At 54.1% G+C, this 23458-nt stretch overlaps 1 protein-coding gene and 1 pseudogene across 2 annotated transcripts in view; one reads left to right on the top strand and one right to left on the bottom strand.

Annotated features, from left to right (window-relative positions):
- IGSF21 (immunoglobin superfamily member 21) overlaps positions 1 to 23458 on the top strand; it is a 232699-nt gene that overhangs the window by 194372 nt on the left and 14869 nt on the right. The window lies entirely within an intron of this gene.
- On the bottom strand, positions 7381 to 9141 carry LOC309841783 (large ribosomal subunit protein eL8 pseudogene; annotated as a pseudogene). Its single transcript has 2 exons — positions 9080 to 9141; positions 7381 to 7883 (listed from the first exon to the last, which is right to left on the bottom strand). The product of its transcript is annotated as a large ribosomal subunit protein eL8 pseudogene (transcript).

Here is a 23458-nt window from a genome sequence, read left to right on the forward strand (position 1 = left end):
GCTCCCAGCGATCTCAGAAGCCTCTGTCGGCGCTGACGTTCTCATCAGGCACACTCTCCAGTTCCGCTGCCCGTGGTCCAGGGACTTGGCCCTGATTCTGGGCTCCAGCGTTCTCTGATCTTCTTATCAAATGATACTTACCAGGGAAACAAAGCTTGTCGTAGTCAGGCAATCAATGAAAGCATAAAGGCCCCATGGAAAGATACCGCTTCTGGGGAAATTGAAAACCTCCAAAGGCCAGACCTCCAGAGGGACTTTGATTCCGGCAGCAGCAACACATGGCAAGTTCTGGCTTCCTGGGGGCTGGGCTGCTGCAGGGAGGTGGCCGTGCCAGGAAAACTTCCCTCTTGTAGTCGTCCCCTCACCGAAGGAGCATTCTTGGTGCCCGCCCCTGGGCTGGTCACCCCAGGGAATCTGGTGAAGAACAAAACTCAGGGGGCACCATCCAGGGGCTCCCAGTCTGATGAGGGATCTGTGCATAGTCATCTATCCATCAGATATTTCTTGAGCATCTACTATGTGCTAGGTAAGGGTATCTCCTTTGATAGGACAAGGTCCTTGGGGAATTGTATCGGGTGCATGAGCCAAGCGTAAAGCGCGCATAGAGGCCGTGGACAGTGCCAAATCCTGGGCAGAAAATCAGACGGGTAATGGGATAGAGGGTCTGCAGGTGAGGTGGCAGCTAGTTTGGGCAGAGGGCCAAAGGAGGGCCCTTGGAGTCTTCCGGCTATACGTCCCATGTTATATCTGTCATTCAGTCCTCACAAGCCACCTGAGGGTATGTACTAGTATTATCAGCCCCTTTCTGCAGACACAGATATGGAGGCACAGAGAAAGCAAGCAACCTGCCTAGGGTCACACAGCCAGGATCACAAAATCCTCCTGGGATAGCAGCCCAGTGCTGGGGCCAGAAGCCAGGCATCTTGCTTCTCACACCAGCTGTTGCACCCCTGGAAACAGTAGAGACACTCCCGCTGAGGCTTCTCTCTATGTGAGCAAGGACCAAGTCCTCAAAAGCCACCTCCACCAGGAAGCCCACCTTCCTCATGAATTCACCAAAGCTCCCTGAGCAGGTTGCTCTCCCCCCATGGCTTCTGTCTTCTCCTCCATTCAAGGAGGACTTGTAACCAGATGGTTCTTAGGCCCCTCCTAGCTCTGACATCTGTCAGTCCGTTATCCCTCCTGCCAGGCAATGAACCCAAGGCCCAGAGAGATCTTGTGGGACTGACCAGAACTGCACAGATAGCCTGATGGTCCCGGCTGAGCAAGACGGTGTGCTCCTCTCTCTTTCTGTGGCACAGCTGGCCAAGACTTTTCTCCTCCATTCTCATTGTCTGGGCAGCAAGAAGCTGTGAGCTTCTGGGCTCTTCCCGACAGAAGGTGGCAGCCATGTAGGATGGAGTAGAGAGCTGATGAGTCTGAGGCTGTTGGGGAGACCAGGGAGAGGTTAGGACCCCCCAGTGGCCCCAGACTCAGGGAAAGGCTCTGACCTCTGGAGATTCAGGGTACCTGAGGGCAGGCTTCTTACTGAAAGAGCACTCACCCATCTTGGTCAATCCTCTGATGGACCCACTGCATAGAGGTCACTGTGCTTGCTATATCGCCCCAGCCCAGCTGTCCCCTGATGGGGCAGATCCTCCCGTGCTCACCAAAGCTGCAGCTGAGCCGACATCATAGCCACTGTCCGTCCTTAGCCTGTGCCTGATAGTGCGTGAGCTTCTGGCTTCTTGCCCATTGTCTCATGGAATCCTGACGACATCCCCATGAGCCAGGAGATGTTACATCCCTGTTGTACAAGGACACACAGGTTTGGGGCAGAATCCCAGATCCATCATTGTGTTCATTAGCCTCTCTGGGCCTCAGTTTCCCATCTGTAAAATAGGGACAAGGGGGGCTACCTTTTAGAGTAGTCGTAAGGATTTTTTTATTTGAATAAAGTTTGCAGGGCACCTGGGTAGCTCAGTTGGTTAGGGGTTCGACCCTTGGTTTCGGCTCAGGTCATGATCTCAGGGTTGGGGGAACCTGACATCCGGCTCTGTGTTTAGCAGGGGGTCTACAGGAGATTCTCTCCCTCTGCCCCATCCCCTGCACTCTCTCTCTAAAATAATAAATCTTTGAATGAATGAGTGATGTTTGCAAAGCCCCTAGCCCAGATGAGGCAGCCAAAAATTTCCATAGGTTGGACTTTATCCTCTTTAGCACCATTGTCTCGGGCCTGTGTGCTCCTGGGCACAGCTGCGATCACTTGTTTCTTGCAGCTGGGAGTCTCATCGACCATTCATGACTCTGAGGAGCTTCAGGCCAGTCTGAGAACCACAGCTTCGTGCACTGAGTCCCTGCACAGGGACCCAGCTCTGCCCTGGTTCTGGGAAGCGCATCCCTCTGCCTGCCCCCTCTTCCTGGCCTCCTGCTGAGGGGAGGAGTGAGGACAGACCCCAGCTTGGCTAATGACGGCCGCACCTGCATTCCGCTGGTTCCACCAGGTCCAGAGTGCTTTCAGTAGAGCATGTCCCCTGAGGCTGACAACAGCCCCTCTGGGTCGGGATTGCTGCCATCCCCAACTCACAGATGGAGGCTGAGTCTCAGGGAAGGGAAAGGACTTGCTTGGGCCTGCAGGGCTGTGGCCGTCCCCGTCCCATAGCAGCAGAGCGGCATGCCTTCTGTGGCTCACCGAGACCCAAAGGTTGGGGGGTGGGGTGTTCTGGGAGAGACAGGGGTCTGACTGTGAGGGTGAGTCCCCTGTGCAGCTCCTGTGCTCCAGCAGCCCACATCAGCCTGGGAGCCATGACCTCACGGCACCTGTCGCCCAGACCCAGTCTCAGAAAAGAAGTGGCTTGGCCAAGGTGGGGCCATTCCGTGAGATGATCCCCAGGACAGAGTTCCCTGAGCCCAGCGCCCGGCACCTTCCGAGGGCTCAGCGAATAACCTCTCTCACGACAAATAGGGACCATGCCAGTTACACATCAGGCACGGTTAGAAAGACTTGAAAATTACGTGACTCTGCCTCCCCCTCCCGGACCTACTCCTTTGAATATATTTCAGGGCAGGCATGAAGCTCTATAACCTGCTCCTTGCCTTGGCCTGTGACATGGCATACATGCTCATCGCACACACGCCCACGCACGCACACACACACTCAACCACACACGCAGGCACCAACACGCTCCCTCCAAGCAACGGGAGGCCGTTGAAAGCTGGGGTCTCCTTTGACCGACAACGGACTCTGAGGACTGTGGCCACCAACCATGGGGCAAGACAGCTTCCTTCTTGATCTGAGAGTCAAGGGAAACTTCCTAAGTCAGTGGGGGAAAGGGAGACGAGAAACGAGGCCCGTCCCACAGCCCCCGCACGCATCCCCAGCCCAGCACAGTTGTGCTCCCGAGCCTCCCATCTTCTGCCACTCAATCTGCATCTAGCACATTCTACCGCGCAGTTTCCACGGGCCTCGGGGTGCAGATCAAAATGTGAGAGCGGCTGTAATTTCACGCCTATAACATCCCCGCTATGTGGTGGGAAAAGACATTTGGGAGCCCCGTGGGTGACACCGAGGGTTCGTGCCGCACACAGTCATTAAAATGTTTTTATCCGAGCTGCAGATAAATTGTAAGCCAATTTGAAAGTTGCGTGCTGGGCCCCAGGAACACATTATACACAGTCACGGAAGGATTGCCGAGGCTCTTCTCGGGGGTGCAGGTTATGCGGGGAGCATGTTCGGGGTGCGATGTTACAATCAATTAAGTGGGAACCCACACTTCCCACCCCCGCCAGTGCCGAGAGACGCTGCTCTCCTGGTTCCGCCAGGAGGCCAAGAGCCAAGGTTTCTCTGCCCCCCTCACCATACAGGCCTGCCCCCGAGGGGGCCCTCTCAACCGGCAGCGAAAAATCTAGGCCACTTTCCATCAAGCACAGGCTGCGTGGCCGCCACACTGTTGATCACACAACCTTCACGAGTGTCCCCCGAGACAGGCACCGTCATTCCATTTCACAGAAGGGAGGAGGCTCTGCAGGCTAAGGGGATCCCCCAAGTGTCCTCCAGGTCACCCCGAGCCCAGAGCTGGTGCACCTAACAGCAGCTCTGAGCTCCCAAGGGACACATCCCTACCTTTGACACAAAGGCCATTAATAACACAAGGTCAAACAAGCATGGGGGTGACGAGGTGGGATTATGCAGAAACAAGATAGCAGGGGGTGGGGTCTCTATGAGACCGAGCCCTGACCAGGAACACGTGGCACTCAAAAATTCAGAGGGTTCCTGTGCCCCAGGCCCTGTGGGCACCGCTCATCCACTTCGACCCTGGGACCCTTGCTGCTCAAACCTTCTAAAAGGAGCACCCTTGGAGCCCAGCAACCCTGGGTCCAAATCCAGGTCAGTGCCCACTTGTGACATGGACAAGTCCAGTACTGAACTGTTTTTCTAGTAAAAGCATCAGAAGGGTTTTTTTTTTGTTGTTGTTGTTGTTAAAATGGATTCGACGGTTGCAGGCCTTCCAAATCTCAAGGATTCATTCATCCAGCCTTCATTTGTTCATTCATATAGCAGACATTTATTGAGCACCTAGTACATTCCAGGGGCTGTTGTACATCATGGAATTGAGCTTCAGTAATGAGCCAGACAAAATTCCTGGTCCTCGTGGGCCAGACCAGGCAGGAAGGGGGGGGAGGCAGACAGAACAAGGAGACCACTGTAGCCTGTGGGTGTCAGAGGGTGGTCGAGCAAAGCAGAGGCAGGTCCAGCCTGGGGCAAGGGGGGTATTTCGAACAGATGCTCCACAAGGCCTTCCAAGAAGGTGAGGCCTGGGTGCATGGACTTGAGGTATTCATGCACCTAATCCCACGCTGTCTGACTCAGCATCTTCCCAGGGCCAAGTGCAGTTCCAGGTGCTGATGACGCAGTGGAGAAGGAGGAATCCTTTGCCTCGTGGAGCTCAGGTGCCATCAGGGGAGATGGCTAGCAGCTTCCCTCTGTGCTCTGGATCTCTGTGTCCACACGTCCCTCTCCTAGGGACGCCAGGCATTAGATCAAGGCACACCCTGATGTACAAGGACCTCATCGGAACTTGGTCACATGTGCAAACACCCTTTTCCCAAATAAGATCACGTTCGCAGGGGCTGGGGGTTAGGACTTCAACACATCTTTCTCCGGGACACAGTTTGGCCCACAGTAGTCGCTGAGCCAGGAGGTAGCATCAGAAGAGGATTTTGCCATCTGACTCCCACGCGCATGGGGTGCCCTGTGCTGAGCCTTTATGAACCTGCTGCACACCGGGCTAAGGTCTTCCTAAACTAACCTATCACATAATCTCTAAAGCTCCGGGAGATGGGTGCTGCCATTTCTTTGCCAGATGAGGAAACTGATAGGTGTGGAACTTGCCAAAGACACCCAGCCAGACAGCGGCAGAACAAAGGCAAAGACATCCTCCATGTGTACCCATTCTGCTCGACTATTATTGACATATTAGTAAGCACTAAGAAAATGCTCTCTCGTGATCCCTGTGTCTCTTGTGTAGGCTTCCAAATGAGGATGGCCGATAAAGGTAGAATTTTGGAGCCCAAGGCCTTCATGGCACCAAACCAGACCAGATCTGGGGCCAGGAGATAGGTCCCCCTGCAGAAAGCAGTTATTAATCAATTTTGCATAGCTTGCTTTTTATTTTTTTCAGTATGTTTTACTGGATTTTTATTAAGTGCATCTGGGTGCTTTTCTTCCTTTTTTAAAAAACTGTTTTATTGAGCTATAACTCATGTAACATATAATTAATTCGCTTACAGTGTACAATTTAATGGTTTTTAGCACACTCACAGAGTTGTGCAAACACTTTTAGTTGTGCAACCAATTTTAGAAGATTTTCTAAATCTATACCCGTTAGCAAGGACTCCCCATCCCATATCCCTCACCCCAGGCTAAGAATCACCAATCTACTTTCCTTTTTTCTCTTTTTTATTTATTAGAGAAAGAGAGAGCCTACGCATGAATGGTGGGGAGGGGTGGGGCAGTGGGGGGGTGGGAATTCCAAGCAGGCTCCACACTGAGCACAGCAGAGCCCAATGCAGGGATTGATCCCAAAACCCTGAGATCATGACCTGAGCCAAAATCGAGTCGGGTGCCCAACCAACTGAGCCACCCAAGCAACACTTACCAATCTACCTTCTATCTCTGTGGATAATAATCTCTGTGGATTTCATATGAATTTCATATAAATCACATAATACATGGTCTTTGTTGCTGTTGTGACTTCTTTCAGTTAGTGTAAGGTTTTTAAGCTACATCCATATTGGAATGCACATCAGTCCCTCTTTCCTTTTTATGGCTGAGTGCTATTCCATTGTACACTACACGACATTTCTTTCTTTTTTTCTCTTTTTTTTAAAGATTTTATTTATTTATTTGTCAGAGAGAAAGAGAGAGAGAGCACAAGCAGGCTCCCTGCCGAGCAAGGAGCCCAAGGCAGGACTCGATCCCAGGACCCTGGGATCATGACCTGAGCCAACGGCAGCGGCTTAACTGACTGAGCTACCCAGGCATCCCTCGACATTTCTGTTATACAGTCACAAGTTGACGGACATCTGCACTTTTCAGCTGTTACAAGTAATGCTCCATTCACGGGCAGGTTTTTGTGTGAACATATAGTTTCAGCTCTCTTGGGTGTATGCCGAGGAGTGGAATTGCTAGACCGAACAGTAACTCTGAGTCTAACCCTCAGAGGGACCTCAGGCAGCGGCACCATCTTGCTTTCGCTCCAGCACCCTGGGGGTCCCCATCTCTCCAGACCGTCACCCACTCCCATTCCCACTGCCTGTCTTGTTGATTACAGCCATCCTGGTGGATGTGAATTGGTTCTCCTTGTGGGTTTGGTTTGTGTTTCTCTAATGGCTAATGATGTTGATCATCTTTTCATGTGCTCTGGAGCCCTTTGGATACCTTCTCTGCAGAAATGCCTTCAGATCGCAGGAGCATTTCAACTAGGTGATTTTCATCATTAAGCTGCACGCGTTCTTTATTTCAGATAGAAAGGCCTTATCAGATGTAACATTTGCATATCTTTTCCCCTTTTGTGAGTTATCTTTTCCCTTTCTTACCGGTGTCCTTTGAAGGATGAAAGGGTTTCCTTTGGAGGAAGTTCACTCCCTGCATTTATTTTCTGTTGCTGGTGCTTTTAGTGTCCTAGCTGAGGAGGCTTTGCCTGACCCAAGGTCACAATTTACTCCTGTTTTTCTCCTAAGAGTTTTAATAGTTTAAAACTCTAACATTCAGTTTTACGGTTTCTTTCTTCCTTCCTTCCCTCCGTCTGTCCGTCAGTCCTTCCTTCCTTCCTTTTTCTGACACTGCCCGAAAGATAACTTTTTATTACTTTTATGTACAGAAAATTCAACAGCGTCCACTCAGTCCAGATTGGTGGCCAGTCCTTTGGTGGCCTCTAGCTTTTCCAACTTGGCAATGAGAGCCACTGACTTTGGACCCAGGCCATTGCCTCCCAGTGACGGTGGATCTCATCATATCTGTCATTGTAATCAGTCCCGATGGCTTCCACCAGCTTAACCGGAGCTCCTCGGCCTTTCCAGTTAACCTGTGTGAAGACAACAGTGGTGCAGGCCTTTCTGTGGATCAGACACCCCCCAGCCTGGCCTTCTGCCAGACGATGAAGTCGGGAACCCCCATCTTACAACACTGGGCACGCAGAAAGACACCCAGCTCAGTGGGATCCGTAGCAGGTCCAATCACTACCAGCTGAGCCTTCTTGTTTTACACCAAGGTGGTGACCATGTTAACCCCAGCTGGGAGGACAGGTGGCCTCTTAGTGGGGACCTCCCTTTTGCCGTCAGCTTTCTTCTCAGCCCGGGTCAGCAATCTCTGCTTCTTCTCTGGCTTTGTCTCCAATTTGAATCTGTGGGCCAGCACTGGAGTAGCCCTTTGGCAGTCCTGAACTAGTTAATCGTAGGAGGCACTTTTAGACATTTCTAAAGTCTGGAGCGGGGTCATTTGACACAGTCGGTGAGGTCCCCAAGGGCCGGATGTTCTGTCTGATGCCAGAATTCTTGGGCCTTCTGTCAAGCAGGAGAATGACTACCTTCTTGGCCTCCTGCTTCTTCACGATGGCAGGGGTAGGAGCCACCTTCTTCTCCTATGCCTTCTTGCAGACTCTTTGACCACTCTAGGAGACAGAAAACTATCATCTATTTCGAGTTAATTTTTCTGCATTCTGTGGAGGAGCCCTCTGCCTCCATCAATTACGTGTGGATGTCTGGTCATCCCTGCACCGTTTTTGAACACTCTTCTTTCCCCCCACTGAACTGTGTTGGCATCCTTGCTGAGAATCGATTGATTATAAGTGTGAGGATTTATTTCAGGAGTCTCTATTCTGTTCCATTGACCTATACGTCTCTCCTTAAGTGTGTTATTTCTGATGCTTTTTAAAGCCATCTGGCCATCTCCAGTCTGGCTCTGTCCCTCCCTGGCTGTTGACTTGGGGCAGCAAGTCTCCGGGAAGTCTTCCTGGGACCAGTTCCTCAAGCTTTCCCTTGAAAAGAAGCTCCCCCAGGGCTGGTCAAAGCTCCCAGGGGAAAGAACCTACTTCGTGTGACAGAACTGAGCTCACATCCATGAGGCCAGGCCAGAATTAGAATTTCTAGAGATCTGGAACTCTGCTTTCTAAGACCAGATTCCTGAACCTTATCCTCTGGACACCCAGCCTTGTGCTCCTCTCTAGAAAAAGGAGCACATTCTCAGGACCAATAATTGGAATGTCAAGGGCCTCTTGTGACCTGGGAAGAAGAAAAGTCTGTGGCTCCAAGGGGTTTGGGAGATCTGAGGGCTTCGGGCAGAGCCTGTACCCCTCAAAGACCTGGTGTTGCTGCCATTGGCCTGAGCAGAAGGAAGAAACAGAGCTCTGCCTGTAGAGGATGCTAGCGGGAAAGCAGGCACCAGCAGAACCTCTTTCGAGACGCTTGCCTGTGTGCAGCACGGCCATGGGGAGATGTGCGTCTCCCGGGCAGATCCAGCGCATGCCCTGAGTATGTGGCAGTCCAGGAGACAGCTTAGGTCTGTGGAGGGAGGCCGCTGGTCTGAGAATCCCTGGGGTACCCCAGGCAGGGTAGGTGGGAGGCGAGACTCAGGGCTGCCACGAAGCCCTCCCCACAGCTCATGATGCCTGCTGGGTGGGTAATGATCGGCTCATTGCTCGTCTTGGAGTCTGAGTGGAGGAGCTGCCTTCTGGGCTCACACTGTATGAACTGGCCCTCGGCAGTTGCCGTGGCCACAGGCTCTGGGGAGCAAGGCTGCTTTCAGGACTAGGAGGAGGAGATAGGGGGCAGGTTGGGATCCAAGCCAGAGCCACAGAGGAGTCTGGGGTGCTGAGGGGGAGAGGGGAAACCAAACTTCCACCTCCCACCCTAGATGCCTCCCAGGGTCCAGAGGGCCAGGTCTGGGCACTATTGTTTCCCAAGCAAATGTCCGGCAGACCCACCTCTAAGCCCCCTCCCTTCCCTGTCCCTCTTCCCACTGGCTCTGGGTGAGTGCCCGGGATCCTCTAGATCGGAGCTGGGCGAGGGCTGCGTGGACCCGCATGAAGAGTCATTCCTCTATTCAAGTAGGTTGACTGGAAACTTCATTTACTTCCTTCGAGAGCTGGGAAGTGGCGAAGGGGATGGGCCTTGGGTTCAGCCATAGATTTTTAAACCCAGTTCTGGAATTCCCGATAATAAAAGCAGCAAATGTTTTTGAGTATTTACTGCACACCGGGCACAGATCTGCTCCGCCCCTGCTAACTCATTGTCCTAAGAGCCCTCTGAGGGAGGCCCACGACTCCCTTCCCCATTGTACAAGTGTGAAAGCAGAGAGCCTAGAAAATGTTCCCACAGGCACAGGCCTAGCAAGGGGAGAGCTGGATTCAGCCAGGCAGCCTGGCTCCAAGCCCTCAGCAGAGCCACTGCCCTACACTGGCAAGTGATTTGTTTCATCAAGGGAAGAGCTGGATTCAGCCAGGCAGCCTGGCTTCAAGCCCTCAGCAGAGCCACTGCCCTACACTGGCAAGTGATTTGTTTCATCTCCTGAGCCTCAGTTTTCCCGTCTGCTAAATGGGGGTTACAGCAGCACCAGTCCCCTCCCCCAGTTGGGACAGGAAATGTCCTGTGTCATAGGTAACTGTGAGTGCTCTCAAAAAGGGCGATGTGTTTACTGTCACCTTGTCCTGATCTCTACCCTGGAAGTGTCCGCGGGGCCGGGGAGTGGGGTCAGGGCCGCAGGAAGTGATGGCAGCCGAGGGGAGCTCTCCCAGCCAGGCAGTGAGGACTATGGGGTCCCGTACTGCCCTGCAGAAGACACCAGGAAAGAGCAGCCTCACCGGCCCCCTCCCAATAGTCCCGCTGTGAGACACTGCTTCCCTCCCCAGCGTCAGTTACATCATCTGGAAACGGGGCTGTTGAGGGCGGGGGCTAGAGAGAGCTGAAGGCCTGGGTCTGCCAGCGGCTTCTGAGGACAGGGCAGGCAGCGGGAGGGGGAGAGACAGCCCCAGCCCAGCCCAGGGCGGGGGCCGTAGAGGCTGGACGTGTGAGGCGTTTCCAGACAGAAGCCACAGGACATGGGGACCGATCGGAAAGATAGGACCAGATGGGGAGGACGTGGCGGGACCCAGCCCTGGACGGAGATGGTCCTTAAGAAGGCACCGGTGAGACCTGTGGTCTCGCTCAGCAGACGGTGACTGCAAGAGATGGGCTTTGGGGTGGAAAGGCAAGGCTGTGGTCCTAAGGACATCTGCAAGCCCCCTTACTGCTCGTGGGAGACTCTGAGGGGACGGCTCGATGGGCCTCGGGGACCTGAGACAGCTGGCAGGGCTCGGCTGCTGGAGGGGTCTACAGCCCGGAGGACTGGGGCCAGGGCGGCCAGGGTCTTCCAGGAGGGATGTGAGAGCATGTTCAGAGATGGCACACTTAAGTGCCTGGAGAGCGTCCACCTGGCCAGGGACCCGGAGAAAAGATACTGCCCGCCCGTCCTCAGGCCTCCCGCTAGCTCAGGTCACCAGCTAAGAGCCAGGTCAGACAGGGGCCAGACAGATGGGTTTGGGGCTCGGAGGAGCACTTTGGAGCTAACTGGGTCATCGACCAAGGACAGTCACTTCCCAGCTTCAGCCCCAAAGGCCCAAGCCTGCTGACCACCTCCTGCACAGGCTTCTGGAATCCTCCATCCCTCCCTGTCTGAACCCTGGGCCTGCAAAGGAGGCATGCCCTTGACAGCAGCTTACTGTGCACTCAGCCACAGGCCCAGCACATTCCAAAACCCGGTCCAGACCCTAGTCTCCCCACCGCAGGCTGGCCCCTATGCTGCCTCCATTTCAGTGGGCACTGGGCACGGCACAGAGAGGGTAGGGAACTTACCGAACATCCCACAGCACTGAGTGGGCTGGGATCTGAGCTCAGGGATGCTGCAAGGAAGAGCCCCCAGTTTTCCCTCTGTGTGAGGCTGCCAGGGAGACGGAGGGACACTGCTCCTCTCTGAGTGGGGGACAATATGACAGCCGTATGGGCCTAGGCCAGAGACCAGAGCTCCTCTCAACAGGGACAGTGTGGAATAATTGGGCTGCCCCGTCAGCTCAGCCTTCTGGGAAGTCAGGAAGATCAGTGTCCCCCTTTTACAGAAGAGAAGACCGAGTCTGCTCATGAAGGGAAGCTTAGAGTATGAACCCAAAAGTTCTCTGGTGTCTTCCTTTGTGGGGACCCGAGGGCCTGAGCCCGGGTGGAGACCCGGCCTCCGGAGGGCACTCCGGGTGTGAGACGGACAAGCTGCGTGACCTTTCCGACGGGGAAGGGAGGCTGGAAGGAGGCAGCTTCGTCGAGCCGCGTACTGCTTTGTGCGGCTTGTTCCTGGGGCCACAGGGCTGGTGTCACCAGCCGTCCTGTGAGGGAAGCAGACCGTTCGCCCATTCATCCCTCACTTGTACAAGTCCTGCTCCGACCAGCATTTTGAGACCTGATGAGTGTGTTCTCGCTTTGGGGGAACAGCTGTCATGTGGGAGGTATGCCAGAATAAAGGTGAATTTTGCAGCCACAGGGGCCAAGACTGGCTCCAGGATATGAAATATATTAATTCATTTAATCCTCACCATTCTAGGAGACAGGTGCCTTGTCGTTCCCATTCTGATGGGAAACCCGGCCCAGAGATGTTAAGTAACTTGCTCAAGGTTGCCCAGCAAGCGAGTGGCAGAGCTTGCGTTCAAACCCAGGCCGCCTTGCTAAGGAGCCCCCGTGTAGCTTCTCACAGAGGGGCCCACTGTGCCCCCTTGAGCCAAGCTGGAGAGACCCATCTGCTCCCTGGCACTGTGCAGGCAGGGGGGCTGCCCCCTGCCCCCCAGATGCCGTCACCTGCTCCTGCGTGGTGCTCCTGCGGTGTCCCCCAGACCAGGGGCTCCGTATCCATCCCACGGTTGTCTCCCTCCACCTACTCCCAGCTCCTCTCGGCCCCAACCTCCCACCACATGCCCCCCCCCCCGGAGCTGGCCCACGGGGGCGTCATTAAGCCTTGACAAGTGTTAGGTCAGTGTGATGCTTTATCCCCTTCACCACCGGGAGCTGGATTTAGTGTCTCCAGCAGAAAAACTTCCCCTCCCTGGGACAGGCCCCTTAATTACAGGTGATATGTGGCCGTTGAAACTGCAGTGCCTCGGGCCCGTGATTTAAGGAGCAGGCTGGAATGTGAGGGTGCAGGTGTTAACAGAGCTGTATCGGAGCTGGGAGGGAGGGCAGGGCAACTGTGAGCCGGCCCCTGGAGCAGGGTCTGCTGCCTGCCGCCTCTCCTGGGGAGAGCGAAGGAATCCCACCGCCTCCTGTACAGAAGGGGAAACTGAGGCCAACTCCACGTGCCAGGTTGGTTTGGCCTAGGAGTCAGCCATCCTGTCTCGTCTGCCGGGTGGCAGAGCATCCCTGGACTCAGTTTCCCCCTCTGGAGGAGGGTGGGTTTACCTCACTCAGTCCCTGGGAGCAATCATCTTAAAAACCAATAAACCTAGTAATCACAATAATCTTCACGGCAGCAGCAAGCAGCACCGTGCCAGGCATTGTCCTCGTGAGTACGCTCCTGTTTGATGCTCCCGCGTGCCGCTGAGACAGTGGCTGTAGTTATGCCCATTTTACAGATGAGGAGCCTGAGTCTCAGAGAGAGAAACAACTTCCCTGTGATCCTGTGGCTAGTGAATGGCACATGGAGATCCCCAGCCCCTGTCTCTGCATCCCGAGCCTGACCTCTAGGCTCTGGGGACAATGGAAGTATATGAGACCTACTGTCTGTCCTGCAGGAAACCCTGAAGGATGAGGGAGCCAGAGAAGAGCACAGGTTTCCAGAATCCAGCAGGAGGAAAATAAGGGGGCGGGGTGGGGGGAGACGAGAGTGCAAGCTGAGGGACGGGGGAGTTCCCAGGGGAGGGTCTCCTTCAGGGGGAGGCAATCAGGAAGGCTTCACGGAGGAGGAGGTGTATGGCTGGGCCCCGTAGGATGGGGGCAGACCCACAGGGACATTTCAGGCAGAAGGAACCCTATAGGCAACAGTGTAGGAGCAGGAAAGTCTGGCAGAGTGGGGAGCACTCCCGCATGGCAGGACCCCAGGCATGGGTGAGGAGTGGGCAGTGACCCTGAGAGTAATCACAGCCACATTGGGGACAATGACATTTATTCAGAGCTTGCCAGGTGCCAGACCAGGGTCTAAAACTTTACTTTCGAACCCTATCCCGGAGATAGGACGATCCCTACACTACAGATGAGGAAACAGGTACAGCAGGACTCAGGGACCTGCCAAGGTCACCCAGCTAAGAGGTGGCAGAGCCAGGATACGGCAGCCTGGCTCCTGAGCCTGCGTCAAGCCAGTCTTGGCGGAAGCCGGAGGGAAGGTGCTCCTCTCTCGTGCCAGGCTGCCGCAGGCCCCATCTGCCCTCTGTCTACTAGGTTGGGCCACAGGCAGAGAGGAAAGGTGAAGCCAGATCAGGCCCCCGAATCCAGGAACCTGTGTCCAGGGATGTCATGGGAGCTGGAAGGGCCTGGGATTTGGGAGGGGAATTTAGGGTAGAGAAGGTATTCACCCAGCACGCTGGGTCCAGCCATACCCTCCCCACTGATTCCCCTGTGGCCCCCAGGCCCATCGGAAGGGAACCCCCAGCTCCTGAGGATCCCCGTGAGGGAGGGGCTGGCCCTTCTCTGCTGAGCGGTCCCACTGCCTCACAGCTGGTCACCTTGACCCCTCCTGCTGTCGCTTCCCTCCAGACCGGCCCCCCTCCGAGCCTCGCGTGTGAGCAGTGACGTGGTCCAGCCCTGTCACTGCATCGCAGAGGAGAGCAACGCTTTGAGAGAAAGCCCAGAGCTGGTGAGATGGAGGGCCAGGCGGTGCAGGGTTGTGATCCTGGACTGGGGACTTAAGCCAGATATGGTTCAAGAGCTAGCCTTGGTCTTTGCTGGCCGAAGAGCTGTGGATCATTGCCTTTGAACATCTCAGTTTCTGTCTCCATATAATAGGCATAATAATCCCTACTTCCTGGGTTATGTGAGGCTCTAATGCAGAAAAGCATTTATCATGGACCCTGTCACAGAATGACCACCATGAACATAGATGATGATCAAGGGCCCTCCCCACCCCTCACCCCACCCATTGTGTGTGCCTGGGGACTCAGTGGGCCTTCCACTTCAGGTGCAGAAGGGGATGCTCACTGAGCAAATCTGCCTCCCCTCCAGTCACCCCTGCAAACATCAACTCAGAGCACTCTTGCTGGGAACTGCCCTGTGCTCCCCGCGCTCAGGCCCCGGCCAGCAGAATGAACTCGCATCCCTAGCGCAAGGAGCTCCCAGGCCTGCGGCCAGAGTGAGCGGTGTAGGCAGAGGCCAGATGCTGTTCCAGGCCAGGGATGGAAGATGCTGTTCACAAACGGAATGGCCAGTGGGAATATGGGCTCGCCCGCATGAGGTGTCCTGCTAGGCACTTCACAGATAGGAGCTCAGGCCGTCCTCACAATGGCCCTGTGACTCACTGGTCCTGTGACTAGGTGCTAGCACATATGACTAAGGACTGTTGCTTGCAATCCCCATTTTACAGAGGAAAGGACAGAGGCAGGGCAGAACCTGGGGAAGGACGAGGTTAGAGCGCTCAGAGATGGGGCCCCAGCAAGGCCAGAGGGACAGGCCACCTATGCCGGATCTCTGAGGCCACCTCCCCAGGATCGAGCCCCTCTATCCCAGCCAAGGGTCCATCCTGTTGGCAATGAAGCTTGGCTCTGCCTCTCCCACAGTCTCATAGATGGGCAACAGAACAAGTGCAGTTAAATGTTCATCCTAGAACCTGGGCAGTGGGGGCAGGAGAGGTCCTTGGACAGTTATTTGAACTTCTTGGGCTTGGAAATTTTCATCGTACAATGTTGGGGAGAAAACATGCACAATCCCCATCCCACCAAATGCCCCTTCTGCACAGCTCCTCTGCTCCATTCCTGCCTTTTCTCCTCCCACCCACCCCATCCCCGCCCCGGAATTGGCTTTATGAGAAGCAAGTGGCCTCTGACTCAGGAAATCAATCCTAAAATGCTGAGAGAGTAGGGAGACTCAGCCGCAGGGGCCCCCCGGGAAATCTTCTACTGGAAGAGAGGGCTCTGAGCTGGGGGTTGGCGCGGGTCGGGAGCTGGGGTTCTGTTGGGAGCTTGGCTGTGGGGGGGGGCACCTGCTATGTTCTTCAGTCCCCACAAGTGCCCTCCGTGGACCAATTACACCAATATCATCCTTGCTCTATGGATGAGACCAGGAAACTAGCAGCTGCCTAAGGGCGACAGTGACTGTGGACAGGAGGGTGGTGACTTCAGGGCCAGCTGCCCAAGGTCAAGGATGAGCCCAGTTCCAAGTCCCAGAACACAAAGGCCCAGGTGTTTGGGGGTTCAGTTCTGCTGGAAAGGACAGAGGTCTTGCTAGGGGGAAAGGGGAGGTCTCCAAGCTCCAGCTCAGTGCTCTCTGGTGGGCGTGGAGTGGGGGAGAAACAGAATGGGCTGAACTTGAACTTGAGCAGTAAGAACTTGAGCTGGGTGCCGCTGCCCCTGGCCAGATCTTGAGTGTGCTCCCCTGCTTACTAGGGCCTCCCCAGGCTTCCGCAGGCTTCCGCAGGCGTCTTTCATAAAGCTACAAATACGGCACCTGGTGAAATCGCCCATGTGTGTAATATATACCTCTGGGATACATTGAAAACATCCTCCAAATAGCCAGCCTTGCTGCTATTTAAAACGGATTCATGTCACACCCCATAGATTTCATCTCCGCAGAAATGGCACCTATCATGGGCCTGAACACATTTGCTCTATTGCCACATAAACTACAACGGCGTGGAGGGGCTGAGCCTGCCTCCCACAGCGGCTGCGGAGAGGCGACCCAGCACGCTGCCTCCTCCTCCGGCCAAGAAACCCCAGGCACAGGGAGGAGAGCCCCAAGGGGACTGACGGCCTAGGAGGCCAATCAGAAAGCTGGAGCCGCTGAGAAGCAGCCAATCAAGGCATGAACCCAAAGTTGAACTGCTTGGAAGTAGGGGGTGGTGCGGATTTGGGGATTTGATGTCCTTTGACTCAGCGCAGAGAGCCATAATCTCCATCCAGAGAGTTCTACCCTTGGTCTGTCTTCTGGGGCCTGGAGCAACCAGATTGAGCCTCACTAATTCCCCTGGGTCTTGCTCTCCCTGCCAGTAATAATCTCCAGCGTTCACTGAGCACCTACTGTGGACCAAGTCCTCGATGCACAGACGACCACCACCGAGTGGGTCTTATTACCCCTAACTTCGGCATGAACAGACGGAGGCTCACAAAAGTCAAAAAGAGCTGTTCTCACGTGGAGCCTGCATTAGAATCTCCCTGAAGGCTTCAGATGGCTGGACCCTCCCCCCTTCGCCCCCACCCCTCCACCCCCTCCGCCACCCCCAGTTCTGATGCAGCAGGTCTGGAAGCGAGCTCGGGAATTTGCACAAGCTCCGGGTAAGGCCGATGTTGCTGGTCCACGCTGAGAGCCACCAGGGGAAATGTATAGTCTATCATTTTGCACCAGAATACACATCCAGGTCCGACACTAAAACCTGTGGCCTGGCCTCCCCACCACCCACTTTGAGTGTGCGAGTGTGCGTGCGTGCGAGCGCGCACACGCAGGATTTTATTTCTCTATCAGCAGTCACCGGTGTCAGATCCCGCTCTGCCCAGCCTCGCCGATTCTCTGCTTCACATGCTGCACCCCCCTTCGGCACGCCCCCCCCCGCTCTGCTCCCCCAGAGCAGTCAGCCAGAGCCTCCAGTTGGGGTTGTTAATTTTATCTTCCACCGCTGCGAAAACACAACAGCTGGCAGGGGAGGGGCGAGGCAGGTGAACCGGGCGCTGCCAGCCAGCTCCCGCCCAAGGGAAGGCGGGTCGATGGATGGTGCCTGCAGCCGCCGGAAGTTCCCCCGTGACCCTGTCCACTCAGAAGCACCCCCACCCCCGAGCCAACTCCGGGCAGGGAGAATCCCAGGCAGTACCTGCCCACACGGGCAATGACCTAGACCCAGGTCCATCACCACCGCATCAGCCCACGGACTCCCACCCACTGTCAAGTTGGAGGGGGCGGTGGGTGGGCTCAGCAGCTGCCGCATAGCAGGGCCTTTTGCAGCCCATATAAGCACAGACGCTGCGTTTATCTCTCTTGTCACTGATGGTGGCTCCATTTGGGGGCTTTTTGTCAGGTTTTTTTTTCCCTTGGCTGCTGTTACTACTCAGTTCAATATTTAATTTTCCCATAAACCAAAGTGTTGTGCTTTTCCCCTCTCTTTTTCTTGCTGAAGTCCCCCTCCTGTGGGTGGGGTCTGCTTCCTCCTGGGGTTTCTGCTAGGAGGGAGGATCTTGGAGGGGGCAGAGAGTTCAGCCCCTTCCAAATGGGGCAGGGATTGGAGGGCACCGTGCTTGGGTCCATCCCCCATGCATTCACTCATTCACATGGCACATATTTACTGAGTGAATCCTTGTGTGTCCGGTGCTTGGGATGGACCATGGACAGGAGGCTCCCCTTCCCTCCTGGTGCTCATATTCTAGTGGGGGTGTCGGAGAAAAAGACCAGATACAAACCAGTATATGAAATAATTGAACATTATGACAGGCTTTGTGAAGAAATAGCAAAGAGCTGTGACAGAGAATAAATGGGGGGAGTCCACCTTAGATCAGGAGGTGACACTTGAGCTGATAGTTGATAGATGAGCAAGACCCAACCATGCAAAAAGCTCAGCAGAAAGCGGCAACATATGCAAAGGCCCTGGGGTTTGAAGGAGCTTAGGATGTTCATGGACCAGATTCTCAGTGTGCTTGGAGCATGGTAACAGAGAAGGTGGCCTTGGTCAAGGCAAGGCAGGGTCCATAGTATTATAAGGTCTCATGGGATTCCTTTCCACAAACAGGCTGTGCGCTTGCCCATGCTGAGACAAAAGAAGGAAAGAAGGAGACAGGAATTAAACTTGAACTCACGTGTGTCAGGCCTGCACTAGCTGAGGTTAGATGGAAGAACAAAGCTCCACACTTCAGGGAGCACAGTCTCGTGGAGAAACAGATGTGGACCCAGGACAGAATGACAAGCACCAGTGTGAATGACAAAAGGAGAATGCTCTGGCTGTCCAGAGGATAAGCCCTAACCCAGTCTTGCAAAGTCCTAGAAGACTGCCTGGAGGAGGCAGCACCTGAGGACAGTTCTAAAGGAAGAAGCAGAGTTAACCCACAGAAGGACTGGTTTGTGCAGGGCACAGGGGAGGGGAGTGAGGTGCAGGAGGAACCTTGGGCAGCTCAGTGTGGCTCAAGCAGGGTAGCTTCCTAGAGGGCTACCTGGAGGAGGTGCTCTTTTGAGCGGCACCTTATAGATGTGGTAGAGAGGATGGAAAGAAACTGAAATGGGGGACCCCCTCCAAAAAAGGGAAGAATTTAAAACAGGGAACCTAGAGGGACTCGGGCACAGACATATCTATGTTGTGGGTGGCTCTTTTTTTTTCTCTCTCTCTCTTTCATAATGACTGGTTGCTGATTGAAAGGAAGGCAGTCAATAGAGCAGGCATGCTGAGAGCAAAGAATGGATTTTTGCAAATAATATAATTTTGAACTTGTCTTTTTCCTCCCCCATCCCTCCCCAAATCTAATTGGTTACCGCCCCATGATAAATGGTAGTCAGAGCTGGAGTGTGTTCAGAACCGTCACACTGTGGGACCCAGGGAATAGGAGAGTTGATTCCCCTCCTCTAGACACTGGCCCCTCCTGGAAGAGAAAGAAGCTCCCTCAGCCCAGGGAGGGGTGTAGGCAGTAGGAGGATCATATACATAATCCTTTCCGTTTGTACAGAATGTTGATGTTCTTATGGAAGGTTTATGTCCATATTCTCTTTTGCTTCTCTCTTCTGGAAGTGGAAAAGTTAGCAGGGTATGTTTTATGGAACCCACTTGACAGGTAGGAAGACTGGCGCCTGGTGGGTCAGCGGATTTACCCATGATTCCATGGGCTGTTGGTCCAGAGCCTGCGCTGGACCCTGGGTGTGACTCTGTCTGAGCCGGTCCTCCGGCAGGGGCCGGGGAGGACCTCACGGATGGGGGGAGGACTTGCCTCCAGTAGCTGCAGTTCGACAGGGGCCTGCTGGGGTTTGTGTAAGAACAGGTTCGTGTTCCCAAATTCCAAAGGCCACAGAGTGATTTACAGAGCCAAGAACCATCATATTACCTTCAAAGTGAGTTACGATGACCGAAACAAAGTCCTGCTTTTGAGATAAAAGACAGGCAATATTTCAGAGTTAATTTCATAAAACCGATCACCCGACCATTACCTCGCTGTGTCGATGTGAACTGTCAAGAATAAAATAACCGCAGACCCTCCCTCCCCCGGCGGCCCAAGGAACGGGGCAGCAGAGGGTAGCTGTGGCCGTGGCCATGGCTGCAGATGAGGCAGCCGGGAAGCTGCCTTACTTTTCCTGATGCTAGACACAATCTGTCCAGGGAACTTCTCGCTGCAGTCTTCTGTGCTTAAGACCAAGTCAAACAAAACTGGGAAGTTGGCTGACTTGATGTGGGGTCCGGGGATTCAGAGGCGTTTTCTGGGGGGTGGTCTCTGATCATGGACATGTAGAGCCGGGGAGGTTCTGCTGGTCCAGGGCTGGCCGTGTGTCTGGAAGTGCCTTGTCAGTTCTGAAGCTCTGCTCAAGGCTAGATTCTCAGCCCCATGGACCCATCCCCTCCCGATCCAATGATGCCTGCTCCGTGGTTCATCCCCTGAGGATGGTCCTTTCAGGGAAATATTGCTGGTGGGCACCCCCTCCTCGCCACCCAGGAGAGCATTGCACCAGCATCTGAAGAGACATTCCCAGGGTTCACAGCAACGGGACACTCGTGATGGGGGCACTGGACATGTTGCAGAAGAGTGGGGGAGAGGGACACCCACAAGGCAGGGGTGTGTGTAGATTCTTTGCCATTCTATGCCCCATGGCTCACAGCCCAGTGGCCTGCTTTATCCTGCTGTTTCTGGAGCCCAGCTTGGACCTTGGGATTGTTCTCATCTAGGACGTTGCATGAAATTTACACCTGTGCCAGCAGCTGGCCACTTGCCTTGGATTGGACCCTGTTCCGGGGGCCACACATCCATAACAGGCATGGGGAACAGAGCGGGGTGCTTGCTTTGACCTTGGTCAGAGAATGTAAGAAGGCTGGGTATGGGGATGAGTATGGAGATGGGGTTGGGGAGACAGAGTGAGGACGGACATGAAGATGGGAAGGGGCGCACACGGGTGTGGGAGCAGATGTGGCAATGGGGTGGGGGTGGAGGGGGGGCGGGGAAGAGGAGGCAGCCGGAGGCAGGAGGGCTGGAGACAGGAAGGGGAGGAGGGAGGAAGGAGAGGATGATGTGATGTGTGGAAGGAAGCATCTGTAAACAGCCAGGGGCTCCCAGGTGTAGACAGCTCCCTGGCTGCCTGCGCTCGCTCGGAGCCCTCCACCAGGAGACAGGAGGCGAGATGCAGAGTGACATTTTCCTGGGACACAGCGACTGAGGACTATGTTGGTGGGGCGAGTGTGGGAAGCCGGGGCTGTCCACACGGATATTAGCAGCTCTGCTGTGTCATTGTCCATACAACTGAGATCTGTTATTGTCTTACGAGCTTGATTAGCTGTACATTTTGCTAAGACCTGCTCAGAAAAATAACGAGGGACAGGAACACATCTCCCAATCAGGGTCTGTCTGTGTGGGCGGCCTGCGTGACGTGGGTGCAGATCTCCAGAGTGGTGATAAGTGCGTGTGCATGCGTGTGTGTGCACGTGCATGTTGGGGGGCAGGGGGATACCTATGCTCTGGAAAGAACCTTGGCCAGCATTCAGAAGTTCCAAGTGCCAGTCTAGGCTCTGCTACTGACTTACAGTGTGACTGTAGGCAAACCTCTCCCTCTCTTTGACCTCAGTCTACTGACCGTAAAATGGAAGGTCTAGATGGGTGTGATCCAGTAGAAACATACAAGCCACATATGTAAGTTTTCTAATCACCACACGGAGAAAAGCGTTTAAAGGTGAATTAAATTTAATAACCTATTTATTAAGTCCAGTAGAGCCCAAACATAGTTTCAGCATATCAAATGTATACTGAAATTTATATTTCAATATAAAACATTAGTGATGCATTTAACATTCTTTTGACAATGGGCTTCCAGATTTAGTGCGTATTTTACGCTTACACAGAAGAACTCAAAAATCCCAAATTTCAAGGGCTCAACAGCCACATGGGGTGAGCTGACTGCTATGTTGGAAGGTGTGCAGCCGGGGTAACTTCTGGTCTTCTCACTGAACTGTGAACACCCCAAAGGCAGAGACCTTTCATTCTCCGGGCCAGTAGCAAGGAGCCTCAGGAAAGTACATTAGTAAATTACAACTGCTAATCAGCGCCCCTGACGTATATTGGTTGCCCTTTCAAAACACCTTCCATCCAATCATCACAGGTACCCTGTAATTCCATTTCACGGATAAGGACATTGAAGTTCAGAGAGGTCAAACCACTCACTCGAGATCACACAGCACGTACGTGGTACAGCTGCTTCTTGAACTCTGGGTAGTCTGATTTACAGCCCATGCTTTTAACCCCTGCCCTGCGCCACCTCCCGGGTAACGGCGATACAGATCATAATGAACTCCGCTACAGTGCACGGCCAGGCATCCTGGAAGCATCCTGCCGTCTCCTCCTCAAAGCGGTCCTATAAGGAAGGTTCTAAGGGTGTGGATGAAAGTGAGAAAGAATGAGTGACACTGAAGGTGGCCATGCCATTTCTGAGCCTGTAGGAGTCTTGCAGGGTACACTTAACACCTGCACAAACACCCTGAGTGCTGCCAGAGGTTCATGCCACAGTTCTAACTGGCACGGTCCCTTTGTCACAGGGGTAGCTGATGTAAGTAGAGCCACCCACGGGAGCGCTCCCGAGGGATCTGCATCACAAAGCATCTATGAAGGCTGAGCTGTGCCACTAAATGAGCATTCCTGGTGGCTCAGATGGGCATACTTTGGGCTAAAGGTAGATACAAACTCCTTTCTTCTTTCCAAAGACCAGGGTGGCACAACCTCATGTCAGAGCTGGGGCGCTTGTATTCAGATCCTGGCTCTGTGAACCCCTGAGCAATTTCCTTCAACTCTTAAGTTTGCCATCTATAAAATGGGAATTAAATAAACCCGCCTCTTAGGCTGATGGGGAGGGTGGAATGAATTCACCCACGCTAAGGGCTGAGAGCAGCTCCTGGCTCATCGTGTTGGCCAGTCGTCGGTTCTTGCTGTGGGGACCCAGGTGTTTTGCTGGAGTTTGAGAAGTTAGATTGCAGAATCTGGGACTTCTGGCTAATGGATGTGTTCCGGTGTGCGTTTCCCCTCTCCGAATTCCTATCCCACTCACCATCTGTTTCCTACAATCTTACACTTAATTACAATTCTGTATCTATTGTTCTCCCATTGTTTCCCGTTCGTTCATTCCGCTTCCCTTGCCAATAGAGCAGCACGTGGCGGCTGCGTGGCGGCTGCCTGAATGAATGGATGGCTCCTACCTGGCTTCATTTCACTAGACCTTAAAATAGAGTTGCCAGGCGGCTGTCACCAGCCCCCTCCCCCAGCCCCAGCCTGTGGGCTTCTTGTCACTGTGTTTCATCACTGTGCGCCCACAGCAGGTGCCTGGCACCATGCCCAGCACCGAGTAGGTATCCGGAAATGTTTATCAAACTTAATTAAACTTAACTAGAGTGAAAAGCCCCTGCAGGAAGTGCAGGAAGGAAAGACCTATGGCAATTCCTTCTCTCTGCTTCCCCCCGCCGCTGCTCTTGACCCAAGGATGGATAAGACAACGTGGATAGGCTTGACCAACTGAAGTTCTCAGATTCTAGCCCCTACCCTGGCTGAACATAAGGGGTTGGGGAAACCATTGTGGGAATCCTAAGAAGAGCAGTTCCCGACCCTGTGCTGAGCCC

The sequence above is a fragment of the Mustela nivalis genome (genome assembly GCF_964662115.1).
Source record: "Mustela nivalis genome assembly, chromosome: 10".
NCBI lineage: Eukaryota > Metazoa > Chordata > Mammalia > Carnivora > Mustelidae > Mustela > Mustela nivalis.